Raw genomic sequence first — 16,429 nt, forward strand, 5'->3', positions numbered from 1 at the left:
GATGTCTCTGGACAGATTTAATTTTCTCAGTGTATGTTAGCTTTCCTAACATGATGTCTCATTGCTCAGACAATCTCTGTTCCTCCCAGGCTACCCATTCTTGCTTCCATCCTGTTAAGGCTTCGTTTCTGTGATTCAGTTTGTCCATGAGCTGCTTGTTCCTCTGTGCTGGTATACTGTGGCCTCTGAAGGCTGTCTCTCTCTATCCAGCAAGGTTGGCTGAAAGACTTGAGAATCAGTGTCCTAGACATCCATGTTAGCATAATAAAGAACTTAATAACCAGAAGCTATTGTGACCTGGTGATGACCTAAGCTGCTCCCACATGGTCCATGCATCAGTACCCCAGTTTGCACATAGTACCTTGATTTAGATGATGCACCAATATGGCTACACAGTTTCCAGTTGGTTTTTGGGGTGGGAAAAGGTTACTTATACCCTTCTGTATGGGGTCTGTGTCTTTCTCTCGTGTGAAAGTAAACCGTGTGCTTGCTTATTCTCCCTATTCTTAGAGAAAGCACTTTAACTGTATTTATAATGTTTGTCCTTTCCTTTTGAACTCTGGTCATTTATGTTTGTTTTTACTTCTGCTTCCCTGGTGTTGGTGTCCTACCTTTTCTACCAACTTTCCCTGAATGGCTCTATTTCTCCATTGAATTCTGGTTCTGGCCTCAAAGTTATTTGCCTGTGTTTACAGGGAGAGTAGATGTGTATGTAAATGGAGTTGTCTTTGCCATGGTAATATGATCTTCAAAGGCTTAGACTACAGTCACTTTGCTGCATTCTTTACATAAAATGTTTGTCTTGGCAAGTTTCTGCCAACAGAGTGCTGCAAGGGCCCAGTCCTGCTAATTGCCTTCTGATCTCACTGAACTGATGGGGCTTGTATGCATAAAAAATGAACTTTAAAATTAGAGTTGCATGGTCCTTACACAGTTATGTTCATGTTCTACCATAGTGCCCTTTCTTTACTGAGGTAATCTACCAAGGAAGCGAACATAGGCTTTTAACTTTTCATGACCATTTGATGTGTGTTAAAATTCAGGAGTCCATAGCAGTGGAGGGTAGCTAGGTTCCAGTCCAACATGGAAACCTGTATGTAGGTAATCCACAAGGAGTCCTGAGTATGAGGCATCACTACCTCTTTTTGAATCTGTTTTTGTCCTTGCCATTAAAGCTGGGCCATGTGTGCTCTGGGCTGACAAAACAGGAGCTGTCATGGGCAAGAAGGCTGCACACCCCAGGCTTAGGGAGAGGTTTGCTGGGAGAGAGGATATATAATGTCAAGAGCAAAGCAGGAAGAGAGCACATCAGCACAGTGTCATTAGCTTGTACTGCAAACCCCACCGCAGCACAAAATTCTCAATGAAGCGGACGTACACCTCAAAAGAGATCTGAAAAGTGGTAAAGAAGTGAGCACACAGATGATTCTATTGCGGCTTTCTCTAACCCCTCAGTATAAAACCTTTTCTGTGTTCTAATACTTTCCTGATCTTGGGACTGTGGAAGGTGGAAAGGAACCTCCTGCTACTGCCCTTAGCTCCTTTTCTGGTTTTCCAGTAAGAGGTCACATATTGGGGGTTACCCAGGCTCCCAGCCTAATGGGTGCTTGCTTATAATATGGCCCCTCAAACATCACCTGGAAGAACTGGGAGGAGGGAACAGTGGCACGAGATGGATGGAGACATGATTCACAGGATCTTTTTTGTAGCTATCGGAGCTACAGTCTTACAAATACAGCAGCTTTTCATCGGAGAGTATTAATTAATACAGTCACAAGTGGTACTCTATTTACCCTGGAAATTGAGAGTGAAGCTGTTTATATCTGTTGAAGTATAAACTGCTGTAACAGGCGGAGGGGGGCGGGGGGGCTGTTCTCAAAATCCCACTTCCCCACTTCCCAGAACCAGCTGGCCCCGGTTTTTTGCTGCTTAAATGTGTGTGGAGTACTGTGGTTTATCCAGGCCTCAAACTAGTCTAGCTGTTAAAGGTAAAAATCAAAGTTGTACAAGTATTTAGAAGCTTAAAAGTGAAAAGCACTTAAATTGTATAAAAAGGTATTTAAAATACATCACAAAATTTTGTGAAGATGCCTGTCATGTGGATAATTTAGCATTTATGTTGTTGTGGGGTGTTCAGACATGGCTCTGAAACAGTTGCATATTTTACTCAAGTCAAGAATGGTGCAGCCAATTGCAAGAATAGAGTTAATTTCAGCAAGGGGAGAGTGTGCTAATTAGCCACACAAGAAAATCACATTCAGTGCTGCATTTCATGTGTTTTCATATCTGCTGAAGCAAAGCAAGGAGAGTGTTGTGCTGGGGCAGTGTGCGTGCATGGCTTAGAGCTGAATAGATATAAATGGTTAAAAAGGGGTTCTCTGCTAGAGAGGAGGAGCGGAAAGTAAGTGTGCATTCCCAAAAAAGTACATTCCCAAAATAAAAAGCTTACATCATGGACCTCTTCAGTTTTCCCACACTTCTTCCCTAATTATTGTCCTTCAGGACAGCTGATCTATTTCAAACAGGAAGCTGTTTACAGATAACACTTGCAACTGTTTTGTCTGATTTGTTGAACTGTCGAAAAGCAAAAGACAACCTCTTTTTAAATTAAAAACTGTCAGACTTCTGTAAACAGCAGCAATGAGGTTCATCTGTGCAGTGTCCCTGCAGGCACAGAGCATTGTGCAGTTCCCATTCTCTCAGCCATAAGGTAAGAGACTTTTAATGCTTTCACTCTGTAAAAACATGTAGAGGAAAAAGTCTTGATGTTTTTTAGGGAGCTGCTTTGTATATGGCAAAATATGATTGACAATCCCCAAACAGAAGGGGAAGGCAAATGAAAAAGGAGCTTGCTTGAGTCTATCGGGTAACATTGGACCTTTCTATTGAGAAGCACCCATGAGAGTTAGATCACTGAATGCCAGTTTAGTTTAGGGGGGGTTGTGTTTAAAATGTACAAATGCCATTGCAAGAGCTTGCTTTCCTTTTAGCAGGGAAGGATTAAACAGTGTATGAATTTTAACTTTTCCTACAATTGAAACTTATTTTATTTCATTCTTGAGTTGTAATTCCTGGTAACAGACACAGGCAGTTGTCTGTTTTCCACTTTAAAAAGTGATCTTTTAATACAACTGCAAAGCAGAGAATGAAGACTGGCACTGCAGAAGTGAAACATATGACAGAAGGTCCAGTAAGGGCTGAAATTACACTGCTGCATGGTTAAGAGCATCTCAGTGAAAACTAAGTCGTATAGGGAGTAGTAACATGCAGAAATGGTTAGATGTATAATGATACAAAATCTTGGTCTAAGTGAGCAGGAATATGAGAGTAAGCCATATTTCAATAAGCTGTGGGGCACATGGCTGCTTGTCAGGATTCATAAGGGGCTTGCAAGTTTCCATTCTGACCTCTGTGCATACATATGTGTTCAGTATAGGCAGTGAAATTTTGGAGGGGGATTGTTTTCTAGCAAAATGAAATCACTGTGGAGAACTGAAATACCCAACTTTACTCGTCCTACAGTGAAATGGAGCAGTTGTATTGGAAATACTATGACTTTGTTTATTGGTGCAAAACCAATACACTTTGATTCTTGGGTATTGAAAGATTTTTAAAATGTGGCAAATGTAAAAACTGTTGCCCTATATTTTCTTCTCTGTAGCTGAGATCTTTGTATTTAATATCCATGTGATTGTTTATATGATCATGAACATTTAAGGCATTATAGTGATCAGAAAATATAAAGCAAACACTGATTTAAAGGTCACACAATGCCACTCTCCCTAAAGTTTTAGTATGTTACAGATGCAGCATAAATAAGGTGTGCCAGTGTTGTAGACAAGAAGCAAGACTTTAAAGCTGAGTATTCCTTTTAAAAATGTTTGGACTGTCTCTCATAAAATTCTTAGATGTATCTGTTAAAATGAAATTACTGTTTTAGTTAATACATGAAAGATAATGTGTAAGTTAAATCCATAGTCAAAATAGCATTTTAAACGTGGCATATTCCTATAGTCAACTGAGAATTGTGCTGTGGAAGTGATGTCTTGAGAGCAGAAATCTACTGTGTAATTTCTAATCGTATGTTATGGTCAAGGCTATTTTTTTCTGAGTATTTTGAATGATTTTACACTGTTTCTAAAGCTACTTTAGTCATCTCTAGGTCTGTCCAAAGATTCTTGAACCAGAATTCTTTTGAAGTGGGAAGACTTTTGGCAGAGTAGCTTTCTAGAGAAAAGTGTCAGTTTTCTGGGATAGTTCAGTTCATGAAATTATTTTGGCTGAAAACCAGGAGAGTTTAGCCAAAAATATTCTCATCATGTCTCTTGGGAAGTGTAGTTTGTGCTTTGCACTGCATTTCACTACTGGCTGAACTTCACAGTTGAACCACGTTTCCCATAAGGCTGTGTTGTCAGGGTCTCGCTATTTTAATTTCCCTTGATGAAAGGAGTGTTAGGGAGTATTTTGGAAAAGTTAGTCTCGTGAAAGAGGCACAGACTGGGCTCATAAGGTATCAGCTGGTTGATAACTAGTTGGCAGCTTCTTAAAATTCAAGTGTTTCCTTCTGGTTTGCACATGAGCCACAGGCTATCCTGGTTTTCATCCATGAGAGTAGGACCCTTCAAGAGAGTGTCCAGCAGAAAGTTTAAAGCCTTTTGATATTTTTAGCCATACAAACACCTGTACAAGGAATATTTAATAACATTTCTAAGGCTTTGTTAATACTTTTGCCAACTTTTGTGCTAAAAGTGTTCCATTTTATATATTTGGAATTGAAAAATGCATGGGAGTATGTCTGGATTTTAAGATCTTATAAGAACTCTTAAAACAACCTACTAGGAGCCTGAAGCTTTAGAAAGAGGTGGTTTTGAAAATCCAGCAAGGTTTTTATCTCATCCATCTAAGTGCCTCTTCAGAAAAAAATCTAGTCCTGGGTCATTTGCCTATAGTTGTATAAGATGTCTGTAGGCAAGAAAGAAACAGAAGGTGGTCTGCTTGAGTGCTTCATCAGTGCACCAGTCTCCTAATGTTTCCATAGAACCCAAGGATACTTAGCTTCTGGGATTATTTGGATTCTGCCCCCTCAAAACTTTATCAGAAGATTGGTTAGGAGGTCCATAGGGTGTCCTGGAGACCAGGACAGAGCAGTATGACAAATGATGAGGAGTTAGAGGGTTTACATTGGTTTTCTTCTGCACTGTATCATAGAATGGTTTGGCTTGGACATGAATAAACAGTTTTGCAGTGCTGCAAGCTGGATACCAGACTCCAAACTAAGAACTGGCTATGCTTCTGTGCCATGTGAAGTGAGTGGAGGTGAGCTAAGTGCTGAAGAAAGTGACTCACCACAGTCAGACAGGCGTCTGATGGCCACAGCAGCCATCTGAAAACTGCTTTTGAGGGGTTCCCCACTATTCTCTGCTGGATGTGGAAGTGGATCAATTCACTATCTTCAGTGCCAAATACTGCAGGAACTAAAGTTCTGGAAGGTGGAAGCTTACCTTGAATTTGTGTGCTGGGTTGTCCTTCAAGCAAGGAGATTTTGAAAAATGGCTCTGAGAAAAGTGTTTTTTACAGTTCTCTTTGAAAAACAGACTGCTGCTACCCAGCTGTCACTTAATAACCTGGGAAGTAGGAGGTTTAAATGCAGCTCACTGTATTCCTCCAGGCCTCCACCTCCCATCTGCTGGAAAGGTGCCCCTGTAACTAACCAACATAGTAATTTGATGTGCTTGGAGGCAGATGAATGATTTTGAATGTGTTTCATTGATGAAAACATGCTAGGTGGGAGAAGAGTGTCTTGTTATTCTCCTCAGGCAAGATGTTGACCATCTCTGGTCTGTGCAGTAAGAAAGCTTAGACACCCACAGTAAAACCACAGGAACTTTTTTCCAGTAAAACCACAGGAACTTTTTTCCAGTAAAACCACAGGAACCTCCTACCTCTTAAGGTGGCTGGATTGTTAGGAGATGGTTTCAGATGCTTTGTTTGAACCTGGGGTGAGGCCACAGAGAGAGAGAGATTCAGAGGTCGTGTTACCAGCGTTGAACTTAAGCATCTCTCACTTGGAGGTTTAGAGGTGAAAAACTTGGGGGGGAAGGATGGATAGTGGAAATAGAAACTTCTTCATCTTTGGCTGTTTTTGAATAGGGACCTTGAAGAATGAAGCTGTATCCATAGATGTGCTGAAGTTCCTGGTTCCTGTCTTTGGTCTTAAGCATGGCTCTCTGTGATTTTTTTTTTTTTTTTTTTTTTTTTGTCCTGTCTGCTAATTGCAGAATAAGCATAAATGACAGCAACAACAAAACAAAATCCTACCGACAGTACTCTAAGGTTTAATGTTTGAGTGATTTTCAGGCTTAGTTGTGGACCACCCCAAAATATCCTGTGATGGTGCTGATGATTTTAGCTGATAGTGAAACTTGCTGACAGTAGGTATGCATTTATTCATCTTTAGTGGACTCTTTAGAAATGGTCTATGGGCCTCCAAGAGACCATGGATGAGATGTTGAATGCCAGGGTCAGTCTGCTCTTTGGAAGGACAAAATTATACAAGTGACTGTGTAATTTTAATTCTATGTATATATAGAATTTTTTATTATCATCAGAGAAAGTTTTGTAAGAGATCTAATTTTTGGGAATTAAAACAAAGATCTTTAAAACATTTGATATGAAAGAACTAGGCATTGTTAAATGGCACAGTAATGATAGACAATCAATTAAAAACACCAGACAAGAATCTGATGAAAGCCTAGCGCAGGAAACAGAAAAAAAGAAAGCCCTATTAAATACTAAAAGAAAAATGTGTATTGATGAGGTTTCTTGTCAGAATGGTGTTAATAAGAAAACAGGTCTCTCTGATGGCTCACTGGAGTGGAGTTATGTTCAAGAAATGTTAAGGAATCAGATACTGAGAACATGTGGAATAGCAAGAGAAGGACTAATGGTGCATGCTGAGGAAACTCCAGGGTGCTGGATCTGTCAGCAGCACCTACACATGCACTTGCAGTGTTTCTCTCTAGCTGCGCAATGAACTTGCAGTTTAAAGCTAATGTAGAGTTCAAGTGAGATGATGTAGTGAGAGCCATGCTATGAGCTGCAGCTGAAAAAACTCTTTGTTGGAGGTTACCTTCCTATGCTGTTTAATATCTTCATGAATTGGGTTTGTTTAGCCAGAAGAGAAGGCTTTAGGGTGACCTAATTGCAGCCTTCCAGTGCCTGAAGGGAACTTACAGGAAAGATGGAAAGGGACTTTTTACAAAGGCCTGTAGTGACAGGACAGGGGGAAAGGGCTTCCAACTGACAGAAGGCAGGTTTAAATTAGATAGTAGAAAAATGTTCTTTCCTGTGAGGCACTGAAATTGGCTGGCCAGAGAAACTGTGGATGTGCCATCCCTGGAAGTGTTCAAGGCCAGGTTGGAGCTCTGAGCAACCTGGTCGAGTGGAAGGTCCCTGTCCATGTCAAATAGGTTGGAACCAGATGATCTTTAATCTCCCTTCTAACCTAGGCCATGATATATGATATGATATGATTGATATGATATGTTAGAATTGTCTTTTATGTAACTGTGGAGTGTCAAAAAGTATCTGTTGTCATTCTCGATTTTTATGAAGGTTATACAAAACCCACAGAGGGGCTTGGTGCGCAGCTGGCATCCAGCCAAGGCCAATGCACCATGTTTGATAGACTGTCCCCTAAGCAACTCTGTATTTAAATGTGCATTTGCTTATTTAGGCTTAATGTACAAGTGATTACATTCACACTGTTCCTTGATTTTAGGAAAGATGACATTAAACATTGCAACTACAGTGCTGAGTACATGGACTTTCTGTTATGTATAGAAGTGATGCTTCTGTATCTTTTTGGTATCACTGAGTAACTGTGGCAAGTCTTGGTTTTGTTTTCATTGTTCATTTTCTTGAGTCAACTGGCAGATGTTGGGATTTCAGGTCAGTGTACTCTTTAACACCAGTGAGGCCTTTTATTTTACTTGTAACTGCACAATCAAAACAGTAGCATTAGTTTTTGCTCCTGTAAGTGTCCTATAAATTCGGAGCAGACAAATGTGGAGGTTCAAGTGATCACTGTTTAGCTGTTCTGCAGCTTCTTAATTGGTGCATAGCTGCCCTCTGGTCGTGTTCTAGCTGTGTGAAGGGTATGTCTGCTGCTATTGTTACAGAATTTGCTGAGTACCAAAGCAGGTGGAAATGCCAGTAGTTTTCACTGACTTAACATAGCTTGTTATATTATTCCCTAGAAATGTACATTATTAAAATACAGAAATCTCTCAGGGCAGTTGCTTAGATGGAAGGACTATGAAAAAATTTCAAAGGGGGTTGTCATCCTCAAGAATCTTTTGGTAGCAGAAGCATCATGGTATACAGTTAAGGGAAGTAACACCTTTAGTTTATACTAATTCAGATAAACACCCTTGCTTAAAAATTGAGTTCTACATATTCTGTTTCCTTCTCAACTCATATTTTTTTTTCAAAATGAGATGAGATTGTCAAAAGCATCTCAAACCACATGCAATCCTTTGTACTTGGTCTCAAATCTTAAAAATATTTGTTAACTAGTGCATTGTACATAGTGAAGTATTTTGAGTGCACGTGTTGTGGTATGTGTAAGAGCTGCTGTGGGAGGTTTTTTCCACTAGAACATATTTCTGCTGAGTTCCTTTTGGCAATAGCTTTTACATTGGATCATGGCTATTGCCAATGATATAGACTGATCAGTGAAAGTCTGCTGTAGGATAGTAGTGTAAGAATACTTTGACTTCTGAGAACTTTGTTAGTGTCTAGTTATGTGCAGGAATTGAGTGCCTTTGTGTGTGCTTCAACTAAGTCCCATCAGACACATAGAAACCTATTTTCCCACTGTATTTTGCTTCTATAACCATTTCTGTGTACCAACCATTTATTTTCTATTAACATGGGCAGCTGTTTTGATAAGTTCCCCTTTCTTTTGCCTTCTTTCCCTTATCTGTATTTGGAAAGGTGTGTCAGAGCTCTAACAATAAATGGACATTCAATAGTACTGTTGCTATCAAGATCACCTGTCACTTGTCCAGTGAAGATATTATAGAATCATAGAATGGCCTGGATTGGAAGGGACCTTTACAATCATCTAGTTCCAACCCCCCTGCCATGGACAGGGACATCTTCCACTGGATCAGATTCCTCAAAGCCTCATCCAGTCTGGCCTTGAACAGCACTGGGGTGGGGTGTCCACAACCTCCTTGGGTAGCCTTGTTCCAGTGCACCACCATCCTCACAGTAAAGAATATCTTCCCAGTGTCTAATCTAAATCTATTTTCAATTTGAACCCATTCACTGTAGTCCTGTCACTATATGCTCTTGTAATAAGTCTTTCCACCTCTCTCTTTTAGGCTTCCTTTAGGTGCTGCAAGGCTGCAATTAGGTGAGTCCAAAGCCTTTTCTTCTCGAGTAATCCCAAATATCTCAGTCTTTCCTTGTGGGACAGGTACTCCATCCCTCTAATCATCTTGGTGGCCTTCTCTGGACTCACTCCAGCAGATCCATGTCCTTCCTGTGCTGGGACCCCAGGGCTGGATGCAGCACTGCAGGTGGGGTCTCACCAGGGCAGAGCAGAGGGGCAGAATCCCCTCCCTCACCTGCTGCCCACGCTGCTTTGGGTGCAGCCCAGGGCACATTTGGCTCTCCAGGCTGCAAGGGCACGTGGCTGGGTCATGTCCAGCCTCTCACCCCCCTGCACCCCCAGGTCCTTCTCAGCAGGGCTGCTCTGGCTCTGTTCATCCCCAGCCTGTGTTGGTACCGGGGTTTGCCCTGACCCAGGTGCAGCACCTTGCCCTTGGTCTTGTGAAACCTCATGAGATTCCCATGGGCCACTCCTCAAGCTTGTCCAGGTCCCTCTGGATGGCATCCTGTCCTTCAGGAGTGTCTCTGCACCACTCAGCTTGGTGTCATCTGCAAATTTGCTGACAGTGCACTCAATCCCTTCATCCACATTACTAATGATGATATTAATTACACTGGTTCCAATACAGACCCCTGAGGGACATCACTTATCACTGATGTCCATCAAGACACTGAGCTGTTGACCACCATCCTCAAAGTATGATTGTCCAACCAGTTTCTTGTCCATCTAACACTCCACCCATCAAAACTGTCTCTTTTCAATTTAGAGAGATGTTGTGGGGTGCCATGTCAAAGGCTTTACAGAACACTAGAAATGACATCTGTAGCCCTTCCCTTGTCCACTGATGTAATCATATGTAAAGTCACATAAGATCGTAGAGTGTTAGTTGGTCTCAGCCTGAAAGTAAAAATAACCTTTTGTTGAAATAGCATTGACTCTGCCCCAGTTCAAATGCAAGATTTTGATCATGAATGCTTACGTATCACAGTGTTTTATTATATTGAGGATATCACTCCAAGAAGTACATCCTTGTCATTTGAGGATAACACTCTTGGATCCTTTCCATGACTCTTGGTGGCTTGCATGCTGTTACAAAATTCCTGATGTTGTTCTATTTCCTATGTTCTGTATCTTTGGCTGGTTATTATTTTCCATTGCAGCCTGGTATTTTGCCATATCTTTCCTTCTTTTAAAATTTTCCCACTCTAATTATGTGTTGGGTTGTGTTTTGGTGGGGTTTTTTTGTGGGTTGGTTTGGGGGTTTTTTTTGTGTGTGTGGTTTTTGTTTGGTTTTCTTTGTTGGTTTTTTTGGTGGCTGTTTTCTGTTGTTTATTTATTTGTTTATTTTTCTGGTAATTTAGTCTCCCTTGAATTCTTTCACTTATGCATCTTCCTGTTTTCTGTACACTGCTGGCATGAAATGGCACAGTTTTGCAGCACACTGAAGGCCATCTCAGCCACTGCCAAGGGCATTCCTTTCCTTGGCTGGCATAATTTTTCACAGGAATTATGGCCATTTTATCCTCGCCAGGAACCAAGGAACTAAATCAACTGAAAATCAGCATTAAAGCAGAGGAATATCTTACTGCTGGAATAGCAGCCTGTGCTGGCTGGGATCAGAAGAAGAGATCAGAGAAGGGGAGGCTAATGTGTGCCTGCAGCAGGAAGCCAGGCTGCTGTTAGCCCTCCTGTAGATTGACTTAGCTAATTAGCAATGATAAGATCCCCTCACCTAACTTTACATACCTGCAAGGCTGACCTAGTGATACTAGGTAATGAATAGATACCTCCAGAGTCAATTACCAGTTCTGTTCTGTGTTGGGGTGAGATGAATCCCTGTGCCAAGGTGCCTTTCTCCGACTTGGTTACACAGAGTGCTCATGATGATATTCTCTGACTGAACACCTAAGCCAGAACAGTTAAATCCCATCCAAGGGTCTGTTTAAAACTCACCTTTGCTAACTTGAGGTCTGGACCTAAGCAGAGTTGTCCTGGTAAATAGGCAGCTGCTAATGGTAGCTGTGCTCTGTCCTGTGGCTCACTTTTTGAGGCGTCATACTTGCCACATTGGGAAGAACTGGGCAGCAGTCAAGTGGCTTCCCTTTATTCTTAGATCCTCCTTTAAATGTAGTTGTCACTTATCAAATGTGTGAGAAAAGAGGGTCAAAAGCTGTTTCTGCTCTTGTTTTTTTTCCTCAGTGAGGAGTAGGGTATTGTGACAACCAAAAGCAAACCTTTTTCATGTCCCCTTGCCCTCTGGGATGGTGCCAGTGCTCCTCTGTCCCTTCTCTGCTACTCTCCTCTGGTCAGACCTCTGATTTTTCACTTTTGCTGTATGTATGCTAGTAGTCTATATCCTATATCTTGTATTTATTCTTCCTCTAACCTCATAAACTGCTTTTCTTAGATTTTGTCTTCTCTCTGGATATTCCTGACCTGTCCCTGTGTTTATACAGGACTCTGTTGTGGGACATAAAACAGAAATCAGAATACTCATTTTACCCAGTTTTAGTCTAGGGTCCTACCACTAGGCTTGAGCTGGCTTCATCATCAAGCTTCTTCTCTGCTTCCTTTCATCCTTTAATGTAGCATGCCTGAATGTAGTCTAATTTCACCTGTTGTGTCCATTCAATGTGAGCAATTACTCTCTTGGGGAACTGGAGCTGTGTGTTTCAGTCCTTTTAAGTTAACGATCTTCCATAGTTGTTACTTCACACCTCTTGGATCAACTTGAGTGGCATTTCTGTTGTGCAAAGGGCATGTGCCATTGCTGGCATGGCTGGGATGATTGGATGGGGCCTTGATAGACTTTTCTGCCTCTTCTCTACACCTCCCAGGATGTAGCTGCAGGACTGGGTGAACCCCCTCCCAGGGTGAGTTTGCGTTTTGAGCCTGCTCAGTGTCCTCAAGAAGACAACAGTCAGGCCCATCTAGGAAATCTTCCAAACATCCCAAGAGTGAGAACGTGTTGCAAAGTGTAAGTTGGTTGAGTGGGCATAATATTGCACAGCTATCCCAACTTCTGCAGCTAGTCCTAAACATCTGTGGATGGGAAGGGCTGAAAAGTAATACCTTAAAGCTTCTTAAATAGAATTACAAATGCATATGTTCATATTATATATTTATTCATGTAAAGAAATGTTCCCTGCAGCATTCTCCACATAATTCACTGACTCTTGGTGAATCCTTGTTTTTTTGCTTCCTACAGATAGCTGTGTGGTTCTCATGTAAATGCTTTTTAGGAGTGGGAATTGAGACATTTTAGACCCAGGTTTTAGAAGAACTAATACTTAAATTAGAACCCTGAACACATTTTTTGGTTTGTTTTTTTTTTCTTTTGGAGTGGTTAAGAATACCAAAACATTTGAGCTGACATATAACCATGACGACACCCAAAATCACAAACTATTATTGTAAAATATAGCTGAAGGCAGAAGAGATCTTGTAATCTAGTAGGGACTTTGATTGAAACATTGCATGAGAAATTCAGTTTAGTATTTCTAGTTGTCTCTGACCACCAATTTACATAAAAATAAAAATGTAATTGAGTGTTATTTTCTACAAAATAATCCATAGATTGTCTAAAAATCCATAGAGAACTATTGTGAAAGATTTGGCACTCAAGCCCCATCTCCTTCTAGTTAAAAGTTGAAAACTAGCCCCTTTCTGGTAGTGGTTCATCTCACACTTGCTCAAGCCTTGTTTTTATATTTTCAGTACAGATGAAAGTAAGTTAATTCTAACATGAGCTCACTGACTTCAGCAGAACATCAGGAAGAAATTTGTCCCAATTTTTAAAAACATTCTTCTTTGATAAAAAGTGGGACTACTATACCTACATCTCATAAGGGCATATGTTGACAAACTTATCACACCTTACACCTTACAAACATTGTCTGAGGAAATGTCTCTATTGTGCCAGTCTTACGTGTACTTTGGGGAGTAACCAAGGACTTTACTATCAGTTTGGTTGTTGGGTAATGCTACCTTCCCATCAGCTTAGACTCACTCCTTTGTCCTTTACAGCAAAGCTCGCTGTTCTTCAGTGTCATCAGGAGCTGAAATGTGTTATGTCTCTGCTTTATGCTGCTCCATGCTCCGTAGATTTCACAGAGACTTGGTAACCACGGCAGTTATGGTTCTCATTTTTGTAATTCTACAGTATTAATATTTAGGGTTTTTTTTTTTCAGTCTTTCAAGTCCATTGCTTTAACCTTTAAATCAACATGTAGGATTTAACTTGAGAGCTTTGTAATTGATTCTGATTTTTATAGTCTAGCTAAATGGCAAACGTTTGATTACCCAAGGTAATATGCAAAGGAAGTGAGAGGACAAAGGACAAAATGCTTAGATAAAGTAAAAGCATAGCTACACAAAACATCTGTAGGTTAGGAAGATTAATAAGGCTGTAATGGAGAGAAATGAGGTCAGTGACACAGGTTTCATCTCCAGTGTGAAAAGGTTCTTCTCCAGGGAATGATCCACATCCCTTGGGCCAAGGGGTGAAATGCAGCTTGTGTCAACAGTGCTGGAGGCTTGTCCCTTTTACTTCTCCCTGCTTCCCCCAGAATCCTATCCTTGGCCTGCAGTGGGCACTGGTGGTAGCCCTGGGTCTTAATTTTTTTAGTCTTATCTGTCTAAAATGTCTGAAATAACATGAGGACTGTGTCATAGCCTGCTATTTTGTGAGCATGATTTTGTGGGCATGTGTTGCATCTCCTAGAATTTGGCTTAGGGCCTGCAGGTGCTTGAGCTGCCAGAGAGTTCTGCCAGGGAGGTGTTGAGATGTGGATGATGAGGACTTGAAAAGTCAGAGGAGTACAAACTGTTGAAAATTATTGCTGTGTCTGTAGTGCTGACTCAAACCAGCTTGGGAAAGTCACTCACCAAATGTGGTTGTGGCTCAGAGATTTGCATGTCTGTACCAGAAGGATGCTCAATTCAGAATAAAGGTAATTCAGCTCAGATACCTAAGAATGAAGTATAGTTTTGAAAATAACAGGAAAAAAAAAAAATACCATGGATGCTACTCAGTGAAATAAAACCAGATCAAAGATGAGTCCTATAGGATTATACAGAGGATTGCACTTACTGTTGGCTGTTGGCTGGCTGAGCATTAATGCCAGCAAGCATCATTTGTCTTCTGCATTTTTCATCCATTTGGTTTCAGCTTGGCAGATCATCAGTGTTGTTTCTTTTAGGTCCAAAATAATGGCGTGGAATTATCTGCTGGCACATTTTGGAGCCAGTGGTAGATACAGGAACTTCATGCATGAGGCATTAGCTGGCTCAAGTGATCTCTAAGCTTTCCATCCAGAGCTGGGGGAAGTGTGGGAACACAGTGAGTGCCAGCTGGCCTGGCTGGTCCTGCAGCAGTTTTGAGCGAGCCTGTGGGGCCTTTGGGATTCTCCAATGACCTCTCAAGGACCTGTCATTTGAAGCTTGAGAAACCTCTTCTCTCTTGGCAACTGAAGCAGATTTCCTAAAGCTGAGAGGTCTCAAAAGTTGTCTTGAAATTATTGTGCTGGTTGCATTGATAAGTTTTCATTTCCAATGGAAATAGAAGCACTTTATTAATTTTTATTTTTTTAAGTAAGTGTTGCCTTTTTCTCTCCTAATTTTTTTTTTCAATACTCACAGCTTTCACTGATTTAATGGCCCCTGTTAGTGGCCATAAATTTCACTTTTGACCCTGAATAGACAGTGAGAAAATATTCATACTTTTACAAGTGCTGAACATGTCTAGGTTTCTCTCTGGCATTGGTTTTACCAATGCTGAAGATACTTCAAATACCCAGGGCCAAAACAGTGTTTGAAAAAACAGGCTAGTCCTCCTTTATCTGAGGTCCAGTTTCAGTAGGATTTAGTTTTCCTAAATTACTTGATGCATCTAGGTCTGAAAGGGCTTGAAAGTAGATCAGAAAGGCAAGAAATTTTCAAGGATTTTAAAGTGAAAGGTACTGCTGTAGCACATATCTGCAGATCAAGCTGTTATTTCAATCACAGAAAGAAATTTTAGCTGCAGAAGGTTTCTTTTGAAAGCAGGGAGAGATGGAGAAAGCGATATACAAAGTGCTTTTGGTTTGATTCTACTATTAATGTGTTCCTTTACTGCAGCCACAAATTCTATAGAGTATTTAATATGCAACTTCTTCAGAGATTCCTTCTGTTAATGGCTCTTCTCAGACCAAGGTAATTTCCCTGAGTATTCTTATTTTTCTGGGTATTGTTACCTGAATGACACTGAAGAAGCTCTTTTTTCTAGAACAAGTCCTCTGTGAGTTGAGCTAATATGAGGTAGGGTGGGGTTGTATCCCCTCTGTCTCTGAGACATGTAAGCCCAACAGCAGGGAATGAGCTGAAGCTTTGTTGGAGATTTTGTTTTTCCCCAGAATATCCTTCATATGTGGCTGCTGAGCAGAGCCAAAAAGCAGCCTTGACAGTTCTCTGCTGCTTGATGTCTGTCTCATCTCTGAGCTATGTAGGAGTTTGCAAAGGCAGATTAATATTTAACATACCTGGAGCCTTTGATCTTTCAGTTGGAGTCTCGATTCATCTAAATCCTCATAAAATGCAGACAGAGGAGATGATGTTGTCTTTTATTCACTAATGCAGAGACTGGAGCACCATCCTAATTTCAATTTCTTCTTCCATCTCAGGCCATTTCATTCCACTCTCCAATTTGTCCATCAAGAATCCTTATCACTAGTCTGCCAGGTGCTCGTGCTGAAACTGCCTAATTTCCAGGTTTTCAGCTGGGTATCTGAACCACTTGGCTTGAAAGCCTCTTTGTCTGATCTTCTGAATCCCAAAGTGCTCCCACTACATAAAAACAGTGGGATGTTCTGCCTAGGATGTCCTGCAGGCTGGTGACCAGGTGTTCTCCTGGGCTATAGGGTGGGTCCTGCAGGCTAAGATAGGTAGGACCTACATCATGTTTTTGCTCAGCCTGCAAACCCTGTCTCTCAAGGGTAGCTGCTGCTGAGACTTCCAGGCACATCTTGGCTGGCTGAGGCAACCACAACTCAC

The 16,429-nt window shown here is 41.1% G+C and overlaps 1 protein-coding gene across 4 annotated transcripts in view; it reads left to right on the forward strand.

Moving 5' to 3' along the window:
• Positions 1-2,524: 2,524 nt before the first annotated feature.
• Positions 2,525-16,429, forward strand: part of COLEC11 (collectin subfamily member 11) — a 38,542-nt gene continuing 24,637 nt past the window's right edge. For 2 of the 4 annotated variants that reach the window (XM_014251388.2, XM_088053642.1), the window contains exon 1: positions 2,525-2,710. The gene's annotated coding sequence lies outside the window, so the exon portion shown is untranslated. Of the gene's footprint in view, positions 2,711-9,389; positions 9,422-12,312; positions 12,378-16,429 lie in introns of those variants that run through there. The other 2 variants (XM_014251387.2, XM_014251390.2) reach the window with 2 other exon arrangements.

Source organism: Pseudopodoces humilis, chromosome 3 (genome assembly GCF_049639895.1).
Source record: "Pseudopodoces humilis isolate 2021_Gansu_Grassland_sample_001 chromosome 3, ASM4963989v1, whole genome shotgun sequence".
Taxonomy (NCBI): Eukaryota; Metazoa; Chordata; class Aves; order Passeriformes; family Paridae; genus Pseudopodoces; species Pseudopodoces humilis.